Source organism: Ambystoma mexicanum, chromosome 4q, assembly GCF_040938575.1.
Source record: "Ambystoma mexicanum isolate Mex_15411 chromosome 4q, UKY_AmexF1_1, whole genome shotgun sequence".
In the NCBI taxonomy this organism is placed as follows: domain Eukaryota; kingdom Metazoa; phylum Chordata; class Amphibia; order Caudata; family Ambystomatidae; genus Ambystoma; species Ambystoma mexicanum.
Window position 1 is genome coordinate 490304218 of NC_090928.1, and position 14161 is coordinate 490318378.

Sequence of the window (14161 nt, forward strand, 5' to 3'; positions counted from 1 at the left end):
CACTCAAGATTGCAGCCCTGACCCATCCATAGCGGACCAATACATAATGTATGTGGTCCAAGAAAATGCCCCGCAGAGTTTGGACATGGAACAAATCACCAGAGAATCCAACACGGACCAAGCAATACAGATCATCATGAGATGCCTTGAGACGTGTCGATGGAAACATGCAAAACAACTCAAGGAGAATGTTGGAATTGAAACCAAACAAGACATTACATGCCTACTGGCTGTAAAAGAGGAGCTTGCCAAAACAGAGGAAGGATTGTTACTCAAGGTAACTAAATTAGTAATTCGCCAGACCCTGAGAAAAAAAGTCCTTGAGCTTGCACACAAATGACACCGAGGGATAATGTCTACAAAAAGGATGTTGCGGCAAAGAGTGTGGTTCCCTCAATTGGACACCAAGGTGGAAGAACTACTGAAGAACTGCCCCACTTGTGCGGTCATTCACCCTCAGACTAGACCAGAACCATTAAGAGTGACTGAGTTACCTGAAGGGACCTGGGAAGAAATAGCAGTAGATCACTATGGCCCTCTGGAGGGAGGTGACTACATCCTTGTAGCCATCAATGAATATTCAAGATTCCCTGATGTGCAAATCGCACAATCCACGGCGGCGCATCACACCATACCTGCGCTGGATCGGATGTTTGCCACATATGGCATTCCAAAAGTATTAAAATCAGACAATGGGCCACCATTTACGGGACAAGACTTCAGAAACTTCGCAGAATACATGGGTTTCCATCACCGTAAAATAACACCGTTGTGGCCCCAAGCAAATGGTACAGTTTCATGGGCAACATTAAGCGCGCCACGCAGGTAGCTCGCCTGACTGGAGAATCAGTGGAAAAACTATTGTGTCAACTGATGAGGGACTATCGCAACACCCCACACAGTACCACAGGCAAATCGCCATCGGAAGTCATGTTCGGAAGAAATGTAAGAACCAGTCTTCCTCACATAGGCCTGGAAGAGGAAAGATACAAAGGTGACGCCAAAATGAGACAGCGAGATGCGTCAAGGAAAATGGACATGAAAGAAACGGCCGACAAGAGAAGAAGGGCCGAAGAGAATGCTTTAGAACCAGGAGACATTGTCATAGTATCGTGGGGGAGGGGTGTGATGTCGTCACCAACTCCCGTGTCACGTGGAGAGGGACACGAGGCAACGGGAAGGGGAGGGGCGAGATGTGTGGAAGCTCTGGCAGTTCCTGAGAAGTGTACTTTGAATAAAGACGTGTTTGATCAGGCCTCCCTGCGTCCGTCCCTCATTTATGAGAGAGCACTTATGAGCGAGACGATTGCAGGTTGTAGGCGCATCCACATCTTCACAGTCGCCATTACTGATTTATGACCTCGCAATCGGATTCATAAACGACAGCTGAAGAAGTAAACTTGTAAAAAGACGATTGAGAGCCTTGGTTCGGTAACGGTCACCATCGTGTTTCTTTTTCTAACAGGGAAAAGATGTATGCATTTAATCAAACTGCGCGCTGACTTATTCGAAATTCAGTCAAATTTTCCCTTTATAGACACGCTTTTTCGAAACACCTTGGTGAGCTGATTGTGCTTATTTGCACTCGCTTGTAGCACTGCGAAAGTATTCTGTTCAGTGAAGTTCGTCGTTTTCACCGCTGTTTATCGTGTGCAAACACATAGCCATTGGGATGATTTGGTGCCTAAAGCACATTACAAAGTCGAGTTACAAGGGCTTTTCACCAACATATTTGGCATTTTGACTAACTCTTATCATGTGTGGTGTGAGTGGCGCAAATGCATTGTCCTTTTTGTCTGCCATACGAAGGCTGTTTGCATTACAAACATAAGCGGCCTGACAGCAAAGCCACCACAAGAACCGAGCCATGCACATTGCATTCATACCTTCGTAGTCACATGAAAAACAATAACCAAACAAAGCCGTAGTAAAAAGCATTCCTCCACTTAGGTATAAATAAACATGAAACACAAAACTTCCTGGTTGGGTTGCCACTGGCACAGCCACATAGCAAGCAATTAGAGCCCAACCGGGGCTTCCAAAGATAACATAGGGAGAGCATTGTTGTGACCCTTGTGTGTTTACTTTGCATACTTGACTGTGTGAGCGTCATTGTGTCAATACCCCTGATGGGTTTCATAATTCTGTATGACCAGACGCACTCCATTGTCTAGACCGTGGAGAAATGTTGAATGTAATGGCTGATAAGCAGCAATTAAAAAGCACTCTTCTCCACGTCAGCCACAGTGAGATGTTTCCATTAAGGCCTTTTCTCCATTGTCTCCAAACCGCCTAACCTGTTTTTAATAATATGGCATATTGTACAAACTGTCCATCGCTGCTTACCAAGGCTTTACCACTCCAAAACATCAAAAGCAGCCACAAACGAACATTGCTTCCAAAGTCAGGGCACCTCAATACAATGGCTAAATGATTTAAGGAGCAAGATATTACATTTCTGAAAGCATTTCAGCTCGAGGCTTTAATTCCAGCGACCTCGCCTCGTCCCCACAAAATGGATGCCTGGGCACTGATTGGTCTAATTGCACAATATATATTTAGTTATTTCCTGTCTTCTGTACCCCGGTACACATCACCCTCTGTCACTTGAACGACATGGAAGTTAACAGTATGAGTTCAATTATTTTATAAAAAGAGGAGCCCCTAGAGTCCAACCTGATGAGGGGAATGTCCCACTACTACCTATCGCCTAACCTAGGCCCTCCAGAGACAGCCGCTGGCCAACTTCAGTATATGCTCAATGCATCCATAACTGCTGAGAGGCCCCATGTCATGTATGTAACCGTCAGCAAGGCCTGGTATTTAGTTAACATGCCTTTGAATTCTAGGGCTTGTATTTTCAATTTCCTGTTACATGAAAGGGCGTGTTTGTTGCATAATGCAATGCGTTGCTGGATAAAAAGCCAGGACTGGCCGAGAGTCTCACACATGATGATCAGGAGCCACTCCGCAGGTATATCTAGAGCAGTGCATCCATCTCCATGTTTTAGCTCCAGCATCATGCGTCAACTATTGAACATTTGCTCTGTGCCCTGCAATTTTCTAAAATACAAAGACTGTGATTGTGCTATAGGAATAGATTGCATTAAAAAAATATATATATATGATGAACGGAATCAGCAGAAATAAGAATTCCAAGCATGCCCCAGCCATACCAACTGAAAAGACAGCCTTTGACATTCCAGCATTATGCTCTGAGATATGCAGAAACTCATCGTGGGGCTTTTTAGAAAGTGTCCACCATGACCTGCACCATGTTAGGAACGCAACCATGTCCAGAATGTGAAATCAAGTTAAATGTAACCTGACAATAAAGACTCAATCTGCTGAGAATATCTGACGTGTATAATTGAAATGCTGTCACGTAAATTTTTAATGTGTTCTGCAATTAACTAGATGTGTCTGTGTATGCTTTAAACAACACATGCATGATGCTTTTAGCCACAGTCTGCTTTGCAACAGAGCCAGAACGTGTGCACAGCGTCATATGAAGCATGTCCAATAATCCGGATAGAACAGAGCAAACAGAATCAAAACAGTGTACCAGGATTTAGCCAGGGATAGCAGGTCTTTCATACTATCTGGGGAAAAATTACTATGACAATATACTAAAGACCAGACGACCCACAAGTCTCTAGGCCTGCAGACAACCTCTGTTGTAAATCGTAGAACACAGTCCTTAAAAAATGGACTTGTTCAACATATATAAAAATAATACAAAAAAACTTTAATATGTCAGCTATACAAAATATACAATATCAAAATCAAGTACATTTTATGCATTTGTATGACAAAAAATCAAAGGCACTTTCATGAGAAAACAATAGTGATACATAGCCCCCCCAAAAAGTCACTATCGTGGATATTCTCTGAATAAAACACATGTGTAAATCAGTGTTCAGATGTTGCTCAACATGTTTCTGTCCTTCTGACGTAAAACACATGCAGGACATTCCTCAGGGGCTGAGAAGTAAGGAAAGGTGTAGGTTCCTTAAGATTCAGTAGAAGTGTGAGAAACTTAATTAGCTGGTAAGTAATCCATGGTAGAATTCAAGACATTTGAATTCACCAACTCTCCAATTTGAATGTAGACATTTTCAACCTATGACAACAAATTGGCTGTTCTATTTAGGACGCTGGATAGGCTCCAGGATGTGTGAAATGACCATTGAAATTAAGTCAATCTGGCAACACTTAGATGTTGCCTTCAGTATAGATCTGCTCATAGGCATCAAGAAACATGACTGTCTTCAGGGGATGATTCTGCAAAAAGTCTGTACAACAGAAGTAGTCTGCAGGTCTAGAGACGTGTGATGCATCTTTAATTTAGTATATTGTCATGATAGAACAGAGAAGACATGATGTCACCTTCTCTTTCATCATTGTCAGTAACATATGTCCCTTTGACAAACCTTGCTCATGGTGACTGGCCCTGGCCATTCTTGTTGGTCTTTGCTTCGGAGGTGTTTAAATAAATGTCTACTGAAAAGCCTTGATTTTCTGTTCTAGAAGAATCATGGCTGAGCACACACGCTATTTTACTTCCTGGGGCTTACCTTTAAACACTGGGCACATTTTGCATGGATAGGTCTAAGTAATCTCAACCGCTAACTCTGATATACAAGGTAGTCCTCGCTGAGCTAGGGAGTCCACCTATCCATCTATTCTTCCGTGCTACTGCACTGTGGCCCTTACTGAATTCTAGGTTTCACTAACCCTTCTCCAGTGCATTTGATGGATACTGTACTGGTATCTGCTGAACCCCTGATGCCTTTGTTTGCACAAGCGTCTCAGATGCCTGTGCCAACTTTCTAGGGTTTGTCATCTCGGTATTGGCCAGGTGCCAGTGTAACTCAATAGAACAATAATTAAAAATACACAGCGTTGCAAACAAGGCTTGCTATTTTGTGCGTTGTTCATGCACAGGCCCTTTGTGTACTGTGGATACTTGCAATTTCACAAAACATCGTAAATAGTACTTGGGGGTTTTGCTTAACTTTTCCTTTCCCCCCTGTACATTCCTACCGTCATGCCAGACAATCGGCCTAATTATGGTTGCAACGGTTACCCTGCCACTGCTACTGGCAGTTTGCAGCCAGACCCGTAATAATTTACTGGCGCTTGACCTCCCGGTGCCACCATCTCATTATGAGTCCGGCGGCCCGGGAGGTCAGGCGCTGGTTTATTTGTTAATCCCCATTCCCGTAGACTCCCATGGGACTCTATGGGGTTGGGGACACGGGACCACCGGCACAATTACCCACGGTGCCAGTGCACCCGTGAAGAGTCTGCCTACTGAGGCAGCTCCGCCTGGCAGGGTCAGAGCTGTCGGGAACAGAAGCCATGGCAGGCAGACTTGTATTTTGCCAGTCCCAGAAACAAAGATGCCAGTGGGCTTACTGGCACCCTTGTTTCCGGACTGGCAAAGTTATAATGAGGCCCAATGTGTCACCTTCCAGTTTGGCTGACTTTTATCTGCAGGCACCAAAGAGACCACTCACTTTGACAGCTAAGGGGGAGTTGATATGTCAGTCCTAGCTCTGACAACAATCCTGATCTGGCACCTTATAGGCACTGATGTAAACCAAGCCCTCGTTTGATAACATTGTCTGAGTTCAAAGCTTAGCATAACTAGAGATGCTGAGCTTTGCGCAAATACATAAGCACAGTATTAAAAAATCAATAGATTAAGAATTTAAGGTTCAGATAAAAGAATGATATAACAAATAACAATTTAACGAAATGGATGGTGGAGTCAATGATATCATTATAGGCAAAATAATGTAAACCATGATGGCTAGGTTAAATGGGTCCTTAAAAGGCACCAATTAAAGTCTGTGGAAGGATTAAACATGCATGAATTAATTAATTAATCTTTTATAATGCGCTTAATTCCCACTGACCAGTCTCTAAGCACGGGACCAGGATTTGAACCTGTGTTGGGCTGCGCTGTCTTGCTTTGAAGCCAAACGTGTTGTCCCTGAGCTACTCTCACAGCCCGTAGCTTAAAGCATTGCTTAAAGATTCTTGTGTCTTTATAGGTCTTTTACATGGGGCAGCAATTAAAGGCCTGGTCAGTTTGTGAGAGGTGCTGGCTGACCTTAAATCAGAGCTGTGCTATTTAGCTGAAACTTACTTCAGACTCTGAAGAATTTTTAAATCTCAGTACCTAAGTGGAAGCTGGTTGCATGTAATGTTCAATGCAAATTCCTCGAACATGGATTGGCACATTATAGGAGTCTTAAGTAAAAAAAAAAAAGCTCACATTTTAAAAAGCCACTTTTGAAATCCTATGTGGATGGATCTTTAATCACCTTAACCCAAACATGTCCACCTCTTGAAAATGTAGTACACTGTTGTACATAAACCAAGTTTATGGTACAATTCTCCGGGGAGCAGTTATGTGGTGTTGCAGGGCCAATCTAACCCAAGTCTTATCAAACCACATCAGTTCACATCTTTCATACAGTTTTGCAACAGTTAAAACACCCCTAAATACTTTATTGCAATCAACCCCCCCCCAAACATGATTGGACAAAACCCTCTTCAGAGAAACCCATCTTTTCTCAATTCCTACATTTTCATTGGCCAGTTATATCATAATAGTCATCTTCAGGTCATATTCTTAACACAACTATGCTTAGGATTCGTCCGTGATAGGTCATGACCTCAGCACATGGTTAAACATTGGTATTCAAACATAATTCATTACTAGCAATTACTGTCCTAAGCCATTAATGCTCACATGAACATTCCTGTGATATGAGGAAGGCTGGGTGAATGATTTCTCTTTGAGTTTGGGAGGCTATCTCATTCTCCAGGTCACCATTTAATTGAAACATTCCAATCTACAAAACATCCACTTCATCGCACAATTCATACTCCTGAATAGCCTCAGGCACCGGCTTACCCTGCGTTTTACTAATGACCAAAATAAATAACAAAACTCCTTCTGTCACACTCTTAGGCATCAGGAGATTACATCTACTATCTACTATACTTATCAGACCAAAAAAGCTCATGGCTATTTTCTACAGCTGTACTGACCGCGAAGGTTGAAGTTACTCATTCACCTGCCTTCTGAAAGCCTAGCAAAGTCATTATAATATTCAAAGTACATTTTGCAAGAAGGGTCCATACTACTGTGTTTCTGATTAATTTGTGAGATTGATGAATTCCCCATATATTTGTATTATTGTATATGTATATTTTTACATTTGGTGGGTTTAACATTTTATATTTCTACACCCATGCAAGCTAATATGTATCAATTTCTAGACCAACAGGAACACTAAAGTAACATATCCCATCCATAATTAACTACACTTTGATACCTATGAAATCGTAACATGGCGCCCAGCTTGCCGCCACCCCCAGTTAGCAATACGGTGCACACAACATGAACCCCTCGTAATCACAGAAAGCTTTCCTGACCACCCCAACAATCCCAGGCTGGCTATAAGGCTCCCAGATCATCATGATGGTGTGCCCAACTCAGTTGCCTCACAGAAGATTTGATTTAAAGCTATTTTTTCTGGGTCATAATGGGAGACTGGGTCTAAAGAGTACTTTGCAACCTAATATCAGTTCTGCAGGCTATTGTGGTATACAGCTTTGATGCTGAAAATGCTCAGAGCGGGAAAAATGCCAACAGAGGCCAAAGCAGGATGTTCAGCCACAGGAGCAGCACTAGAGATGTCCTTATTGGTTTATGTCAGTGTTCTGGGAGAATAATAGATTGTGATTCCTGCACAGGGCATAGGATGAAGATCTTAGATTGGCATGATTTGTCCTCATACATTTGTTCAATCTGCCATATACTTGAAAGTGTTTGCTAGGCATGACCCAATGCAAAAATCATAAGAAATTCAGACTGCACCACACTGATGATACTCAAGGAGGGGGAAACCTGTATGTGGTTCTCTGCCTCCATGAGCACTGTCTGCATTGAGTCAATAGAGCCAAGTATAAAATACCACTAACCTATAATACAAGAACACTTTTCTCAAGTGGAGCCAAAATGTGTGCATTTTAGTGAATTTGTATACCCAGAATGCACTGCTTATTGGCTGAGAACTGCAGATGAACTTTCAGGCATGACTATTCTGTGGCACTGGTGTATGTGTGCTTGTTAGCTGAAATGTCTTACTCTTATCTCATTTTAGAGGTAGATTTGTTCACACATTGTTTAAACCTCCCTTTAACTGCATAACTCTGATGGCGTATAGTTTCACTTTGTCACATGCTTTGTAGCAGGTTTTTGTGTTGTACCGGTGTCAGTTTGTATCTCAAGTAGAGAGGAGATGTGTTGACATGGGTGTCGGAATTTTAGTATCTTGGTGAACTTCAGGTTGAGAGTCTGTCTTGGAAGTTGCAGCTGAAGAGGACAGTGGCAAAGGGTTGCTTAATCTGTTGAGGGTAGTGTTGGGACAGGAGTGGGGAGGAGGTCAGAGGATTATCAGAATGTTATATGTAGGAATGGTCAGGAGTGTGTTGGAATTTGGGGTTCAACTGCAGGGTAGTTACAGTCAGACTCATCTTGGTATGTTGGACGGTATCCAGGAAAGGGCATTGAGGATTGTGACAGGCACTGTTGGGCTGTTGCCTACTGAAGCTGTGCAGGTGCTGGCAGAGATGTTGCCATTGGATTTGGGAAGGGAGGAACTGAGTGCTAAATATTGGTTGAAATGTATATCACTCGGTGTGTGGCACACCATGAAGAAGTGCCTCCTTGCCAAATGGCTGCATGCCTATAAAAGTGGGAGTTGGGAGAGGAAAGTGGGTACTTAAGGGTCCCATGCTGACAGGCTGGTTAAACGACTGGGGGAAGAGGAGTTGTGTATGGTGGAGAATGTGGACACAGTGATGTTGCATTTCTGAATGCTGCATGACCCAAGGATCTGTTTGGATTTGGCTAAGCTGATGGTTAAAAACTAGTGGTGACCGGGGGAAGATTACGAGACTGGCATTGTGGTATGTGGGGTGAAAAATTGAAACCCAAGTGTATACAGATGGCTCCAGGGATCCAGAGAGAGTGAGAGGTGGCATGGCCTGTTACTTTCGGGAGGAACAGGAGTTTTGGATGGCTAGGCTGTGGTTAATTAATCACTTTGCACAGCAGAGTTAATGGCTGTTAATATGGCAGTGATTAGGGTTAGGGAGAAGAGTTCACATTCCAGGATTTTCCCCAGGAAATATCTCAACGGTTTAATGTGGTGACAAACACTGACTGCAGGCCTTCGAAAATCTTGGAATGGAGGCAAACCATAGTTGATGTTTGCATCCCTTATCCCGATTGCCTATGTGTACGTACAGCTTGCTCCGATTGATATTAAATACATGGACGAAACATGACAGACCAGAAGACATAGTGTGAAAGATAGGCTAAAGACCACACAAGGCCCACAGAGGTCCTCTGGTGGCTAAGCTGTACCCATAACATTGGGTAACCACACTATCCTTGTGGCTGAAAGCGGGATCAGTACTGATGTCCCTTGTCTTAACAGGGTAAGCTGAGATGAAGACTGTCCTGCATCCCATGCTCATCAGCCCTGTGACAGATGTAAGTGGAATGCTGGGAGAGAGGATCAGTGAAAAAATAGCCATACAACAGTTGGCAGAGTCAACAATCTGTTTTTTCCCAACTGCGTTTTATTATATATGGCTATTGTATTGTATTGGATTCATCTGGACTGTTTGTTGACAAGGACAAGTTGCTTCACTCAGAAGCATGAACAGAGTCTGACACAGTAGACTGGGGAGTCCTGCGAGCAGGGCTTCATTTAAGGGATAATGTGAAATGGTCAAGGAGAAACAAACTAGATGAAAATAGGGGATTATCATAATGTGAACAAGAGACAGGATTAGCCAGACACATTACAGTGAGATAGCAGTGTTTATGTACAGGCGAGGTAGTAACAATCATTTTGTGTGCAACTTTACAGTTAAGGAGATGAAGCTTCAGGAAAGATATGAATGAGTAAATGTTGGCATTGTGTTTGATGCCTGGAGGAAGGGTGTTCCAAAGGAATGGAGCAAAATGGGAGAATAAGTGGAAATGGGTGGATCCACATGGTGAGTGAGGTATGGACAGAGCTAGGAGAGTACGACATCAAAGGGTGAAAGGATTAGACTAGAATAAGAAGGAGTCTGCCAGACAAGGGATCAACCCATCAATGGATTTAAAGACAAGTAGAAGAAACTTGGAGATGGACCCGTTTTGCATGGGGAGCGCACTAGCTTGGAGAATGGGAGGAGAGGTGTGAGGGGAGCTGTAATGATTGTAAAGACTTTGGGTGGCAAAGTTGAGTATGTGTTCAAGAGATTCAAAACAATGGAGAAGAAGACCCAGGAGAAGGCTCAAGCAGCAGTCAAAGTAATTAAGAACCAGGGTGAATATAAGATAATTTGTAAATTGGCAGGTGGGGAGAGGGCATATCTTCTGGATGTTAAGCAGGTTGTCCCTAACAGCAGTTGCAGTGGAATTGAAGTGCTAAATCTTACGGTAATTATTTAAAAAAGACTCTGAGGTGGCATGACTTTGGGGAAGGGGCAATAAGAGGGGTAAAAGTGACAAGACAGGAGAGGATATGAGGGATGTTAAGAGCTGGGAGAGGAATGACTTCTGCTTTGGATGAGTTAAGAATAAGACAGTGAAGCACTGTACAGTCACGTACTGGTGCTTGGGAACTCGAAAACTTCGGGGCTGCCGCGCTTCCAAATGTGTTTGTTGTGTGTCCTGCTGCACGTGGCCTGGTCTACTAAGGACAGTGCCCCACTGTGCCTTATTAGAATTCGAGGTGTGGTTTTGAGACTTGCCGCATTCGAGTTAGACAATGTGAAGAAGTCGGGAGAGAAATTCTCTCAAAAAAGCTTGCGAGATCTAGATTGGTCAGTATTAAACAGGTGTTTATTTGGATTCACCAACACGTGTTTCGTCTATTGAGGTCCTTTTCAAGGCAAGATAGGTTTGGTAGGACTGGTTAGCCATCTCAAAGTCAGGAGGGGGAGGCCCCTGTACTGATATCTGGGGATAATCCTGAGTTCAGGGTGGATGTAGAGCCTGATTGTAAGGTCAAAACACGTTTTGGCGAATCCAAATAAATCCCTGTACTCATTAATCTAGATCTCACAAGCTTTTTTTAAAGAATTTCTCTCACAACTTCTTCACAGTGTTTAGTGTGAATGTGGCAGGTCTCAAAACCACAACTGTACAGTGACGGATGGTTTGAAGGCAGCTGGAGAACCTCTAGAAGAGGACATAGGTGAAGAAGCAAAATGGGAAGATAATTTAGGTATTATCTGTAAAGAGGTGATAGGAGAATCCAGAGAAGGAGATGAGTTTGCAAAAGGCGATCCTATAGAGGGAGAAAGTAGTAGACCCAGGCCTCAGGCTCGAGGAAGGAAACAGCCAGTGGGAGGAGCCTGCTATCAGATTATACAAGATATAAAGAAGGAATAACCTACAAGGTATGAGGCAATCCAGATGAGGGCAGAAACTTGGCTCCCGATGTTAGAGGGTTTTAGGATAAGGAAAGGGTGATCACTAATGTTGGAGGCAGTAGAGAGGCCCAGAAGTATAACATTAAAGGAGTGCTTTAAGTGGTGATGCGTCCGAAAGTTAGAGGTGTGAATCAGTGCCATTTTAGTAAAACAATGATTATGAACTCAAGTTTAAAGAGGTTCAGGGAAGATTTTAGAATAAGGAAGGTAGGGAAGGACAGGCTGGAAGTTGCTTGACAGTGACTTTGTACATTGATATTGATATTAATACTGATATTGTATTTATATTGAGCTCATACACAAGTGTTTCAGAGCGCGACAAGGCAAGGGAGGGGACCAAAGGTGAATAAAACAACCATCTCACTAGGCCCAGTGATATTGAGAACGTGCAAGTGCATGTGAGAGGGCAAGTGGAAAAGTGCATGGGGGAGAACTGGAAAGTGCGGAGCAAAGGAAAAACAGATAAATAACAGAAATACATCAATAATAAAAGGCAATAAACAGTTGTAGTGCAGCCAGCAAGTGGCAAGTGCTGGGTTTAAGGCAGCAGACAGGGTATGTCTGATAAGTACAGGAAAAAAGAAGGGGGGCTGTATGGTTACAGATACAGACCCCAGTGCAAGGGGTGGCCTGGAGGCAGTGCGGGTGGGTGGCAGGGTGAGCTGGTAGCTGGGCCTGGCAGACAGAGGGCCTCTTTATAAGTTTGGCAGTAGCCTTGCTGGTAAAACCGGCAGGCTGCGCCAAACTTGCAAAAATTTCCAGCGCCCGCGAATGGGCAATTACCGGGTCATTAGGGCCTGTCTGGACCCGGTAATTGCCCATTCGTGGGAGCCGGAATGGAATGCTCCCCATTCTCATTGAGCCCTATAGCCCTATAGGGCTCAATGGGAATGGGGAGGTCGGATGCACCGGCACCATTCAGAATGGTGCCGGTGCATCCAACATGCTCTGCTCGCGAGTGCCAGTACGGCCGCCAGGTCAGAGCTGGCAGCCGTAATGGCACCCGCGAGCAGAACTCATAGTTTGCATGTCCGGGAACTACGGTACCAGCAAGCTTATTGGTACCGTATTTACCAAGTCTTGCAGTCCTGTTCTGGATTAGTTGCAAAGGGCGGAGAGTAGAGGCAGGTAGATTGAGAAAGAGGCTGTTACAATAGTCCAACCTAGAGAGAACCAGGGCTCGGGAGACAGTGAGCTTCTGGGGGAAGGAGAGAAAAGGCAGTACCTCTGAGGAGGTGCAGTAGGACGTTTTACTTTTTAGAGACATCAGAGATGTGGGCAGTGAGCGAAAGTGTGGAATCAAAGAGGCCTCCGAGGTTAATTATAACTATATACACTATTTAAACCGTAAATCAGTGGGAACATTCTTTTTATTCCATGTTAGAAATTGTTATCTGTTATTCCAACTCCGCACCTCAGTGCATGGCCTTTCCGCAGTCAACTCCTAAATTCTTGGCATAGATTGTTCGACCACCCCAAGTGATAGGTGAGCAAATGGCGGGTTTGCGACCCTAAATGCCTGTTTTCTGAACAGTATAGGGTCTCAACCTAAGTTGCTGTAGAAAATCCGATCACATATTATCATCACGTGTCCTCCCTGTTCCCACAATATGGGTAGTTGACTCTGGGATCACAAAAGGTAAATCCCAGGGGAATGTCACAGATACGTCTAAAGCTGCAGGGGGCACATTTTATTAAACAATAGGCACGTTTTGTTCTATTATTGTTTCCCAAGTGTATAACATTTCATACCAATGTCTAACTTATGATTACATTTTAATGTCATCATATTTCATTGGTGAATGGGAGTAAAGCTCAGTGGCAACGCACGGGTCTTGGAAACAAGACCACGCTGAGCAACACTGGTTTGAATACCAGATCCTCGCTTAAAATTGACCTAGGGTATTAAGCACGTTATAAATATCTGCACTTGCAGGATCAAGTAGGATAGTAGGATCATTCCCCCCTCCACACACCCTCTTCCTATGTTGCGCCTTGAGACACACGTGTATAGGCGCATTACAAATGAACAATAAAATAAATAATGTGCATTTCTGAATCCTGTAACTGCCCTTCCATACATGCCTTTCAAATATACAAATGTGGAGTCATAAACATTGCGAAGATTTCCTTTGACATGGAGCATATTAGGATCCTGGCAGAAATGAAGAGATAAGAACTCTTCTGAGTATCAAAAGGGAGGGTTTGAATAACAACTCATGTTTGAGAAACAGCAAACTCTAGGAGGGCAGCATATACATCACTGGATGGGTAGAGGTTCATGGAATTAGGATCCCTAAGAACTCTACTTGAAACTCCTCAACACACCTGCCTAGATGTGATCCATTTCAATATTTCAGAAACTGCAACAGTGCAGTGCATTTTTTGTGTATATATATATATTTGCATTGATGCAAATAATTGCACTGCACAGCGCAATCTTTCTGTAATGTGTGACTAGTCAGGAGTAATTGGGATAGTTGGAGAAAGATACCCAGAGACTGTGGGCCTCATTACAACCCTGGCGGTATGGGGTTAACAGGCCGGTAGAGCTGCCAGCCCCGTTAAACCCCTACCGCCTCATTACGAGGTCTGCTTGCGGGACCCGCTAAGGACGCCTGGTAAAACCAGGCGTCCT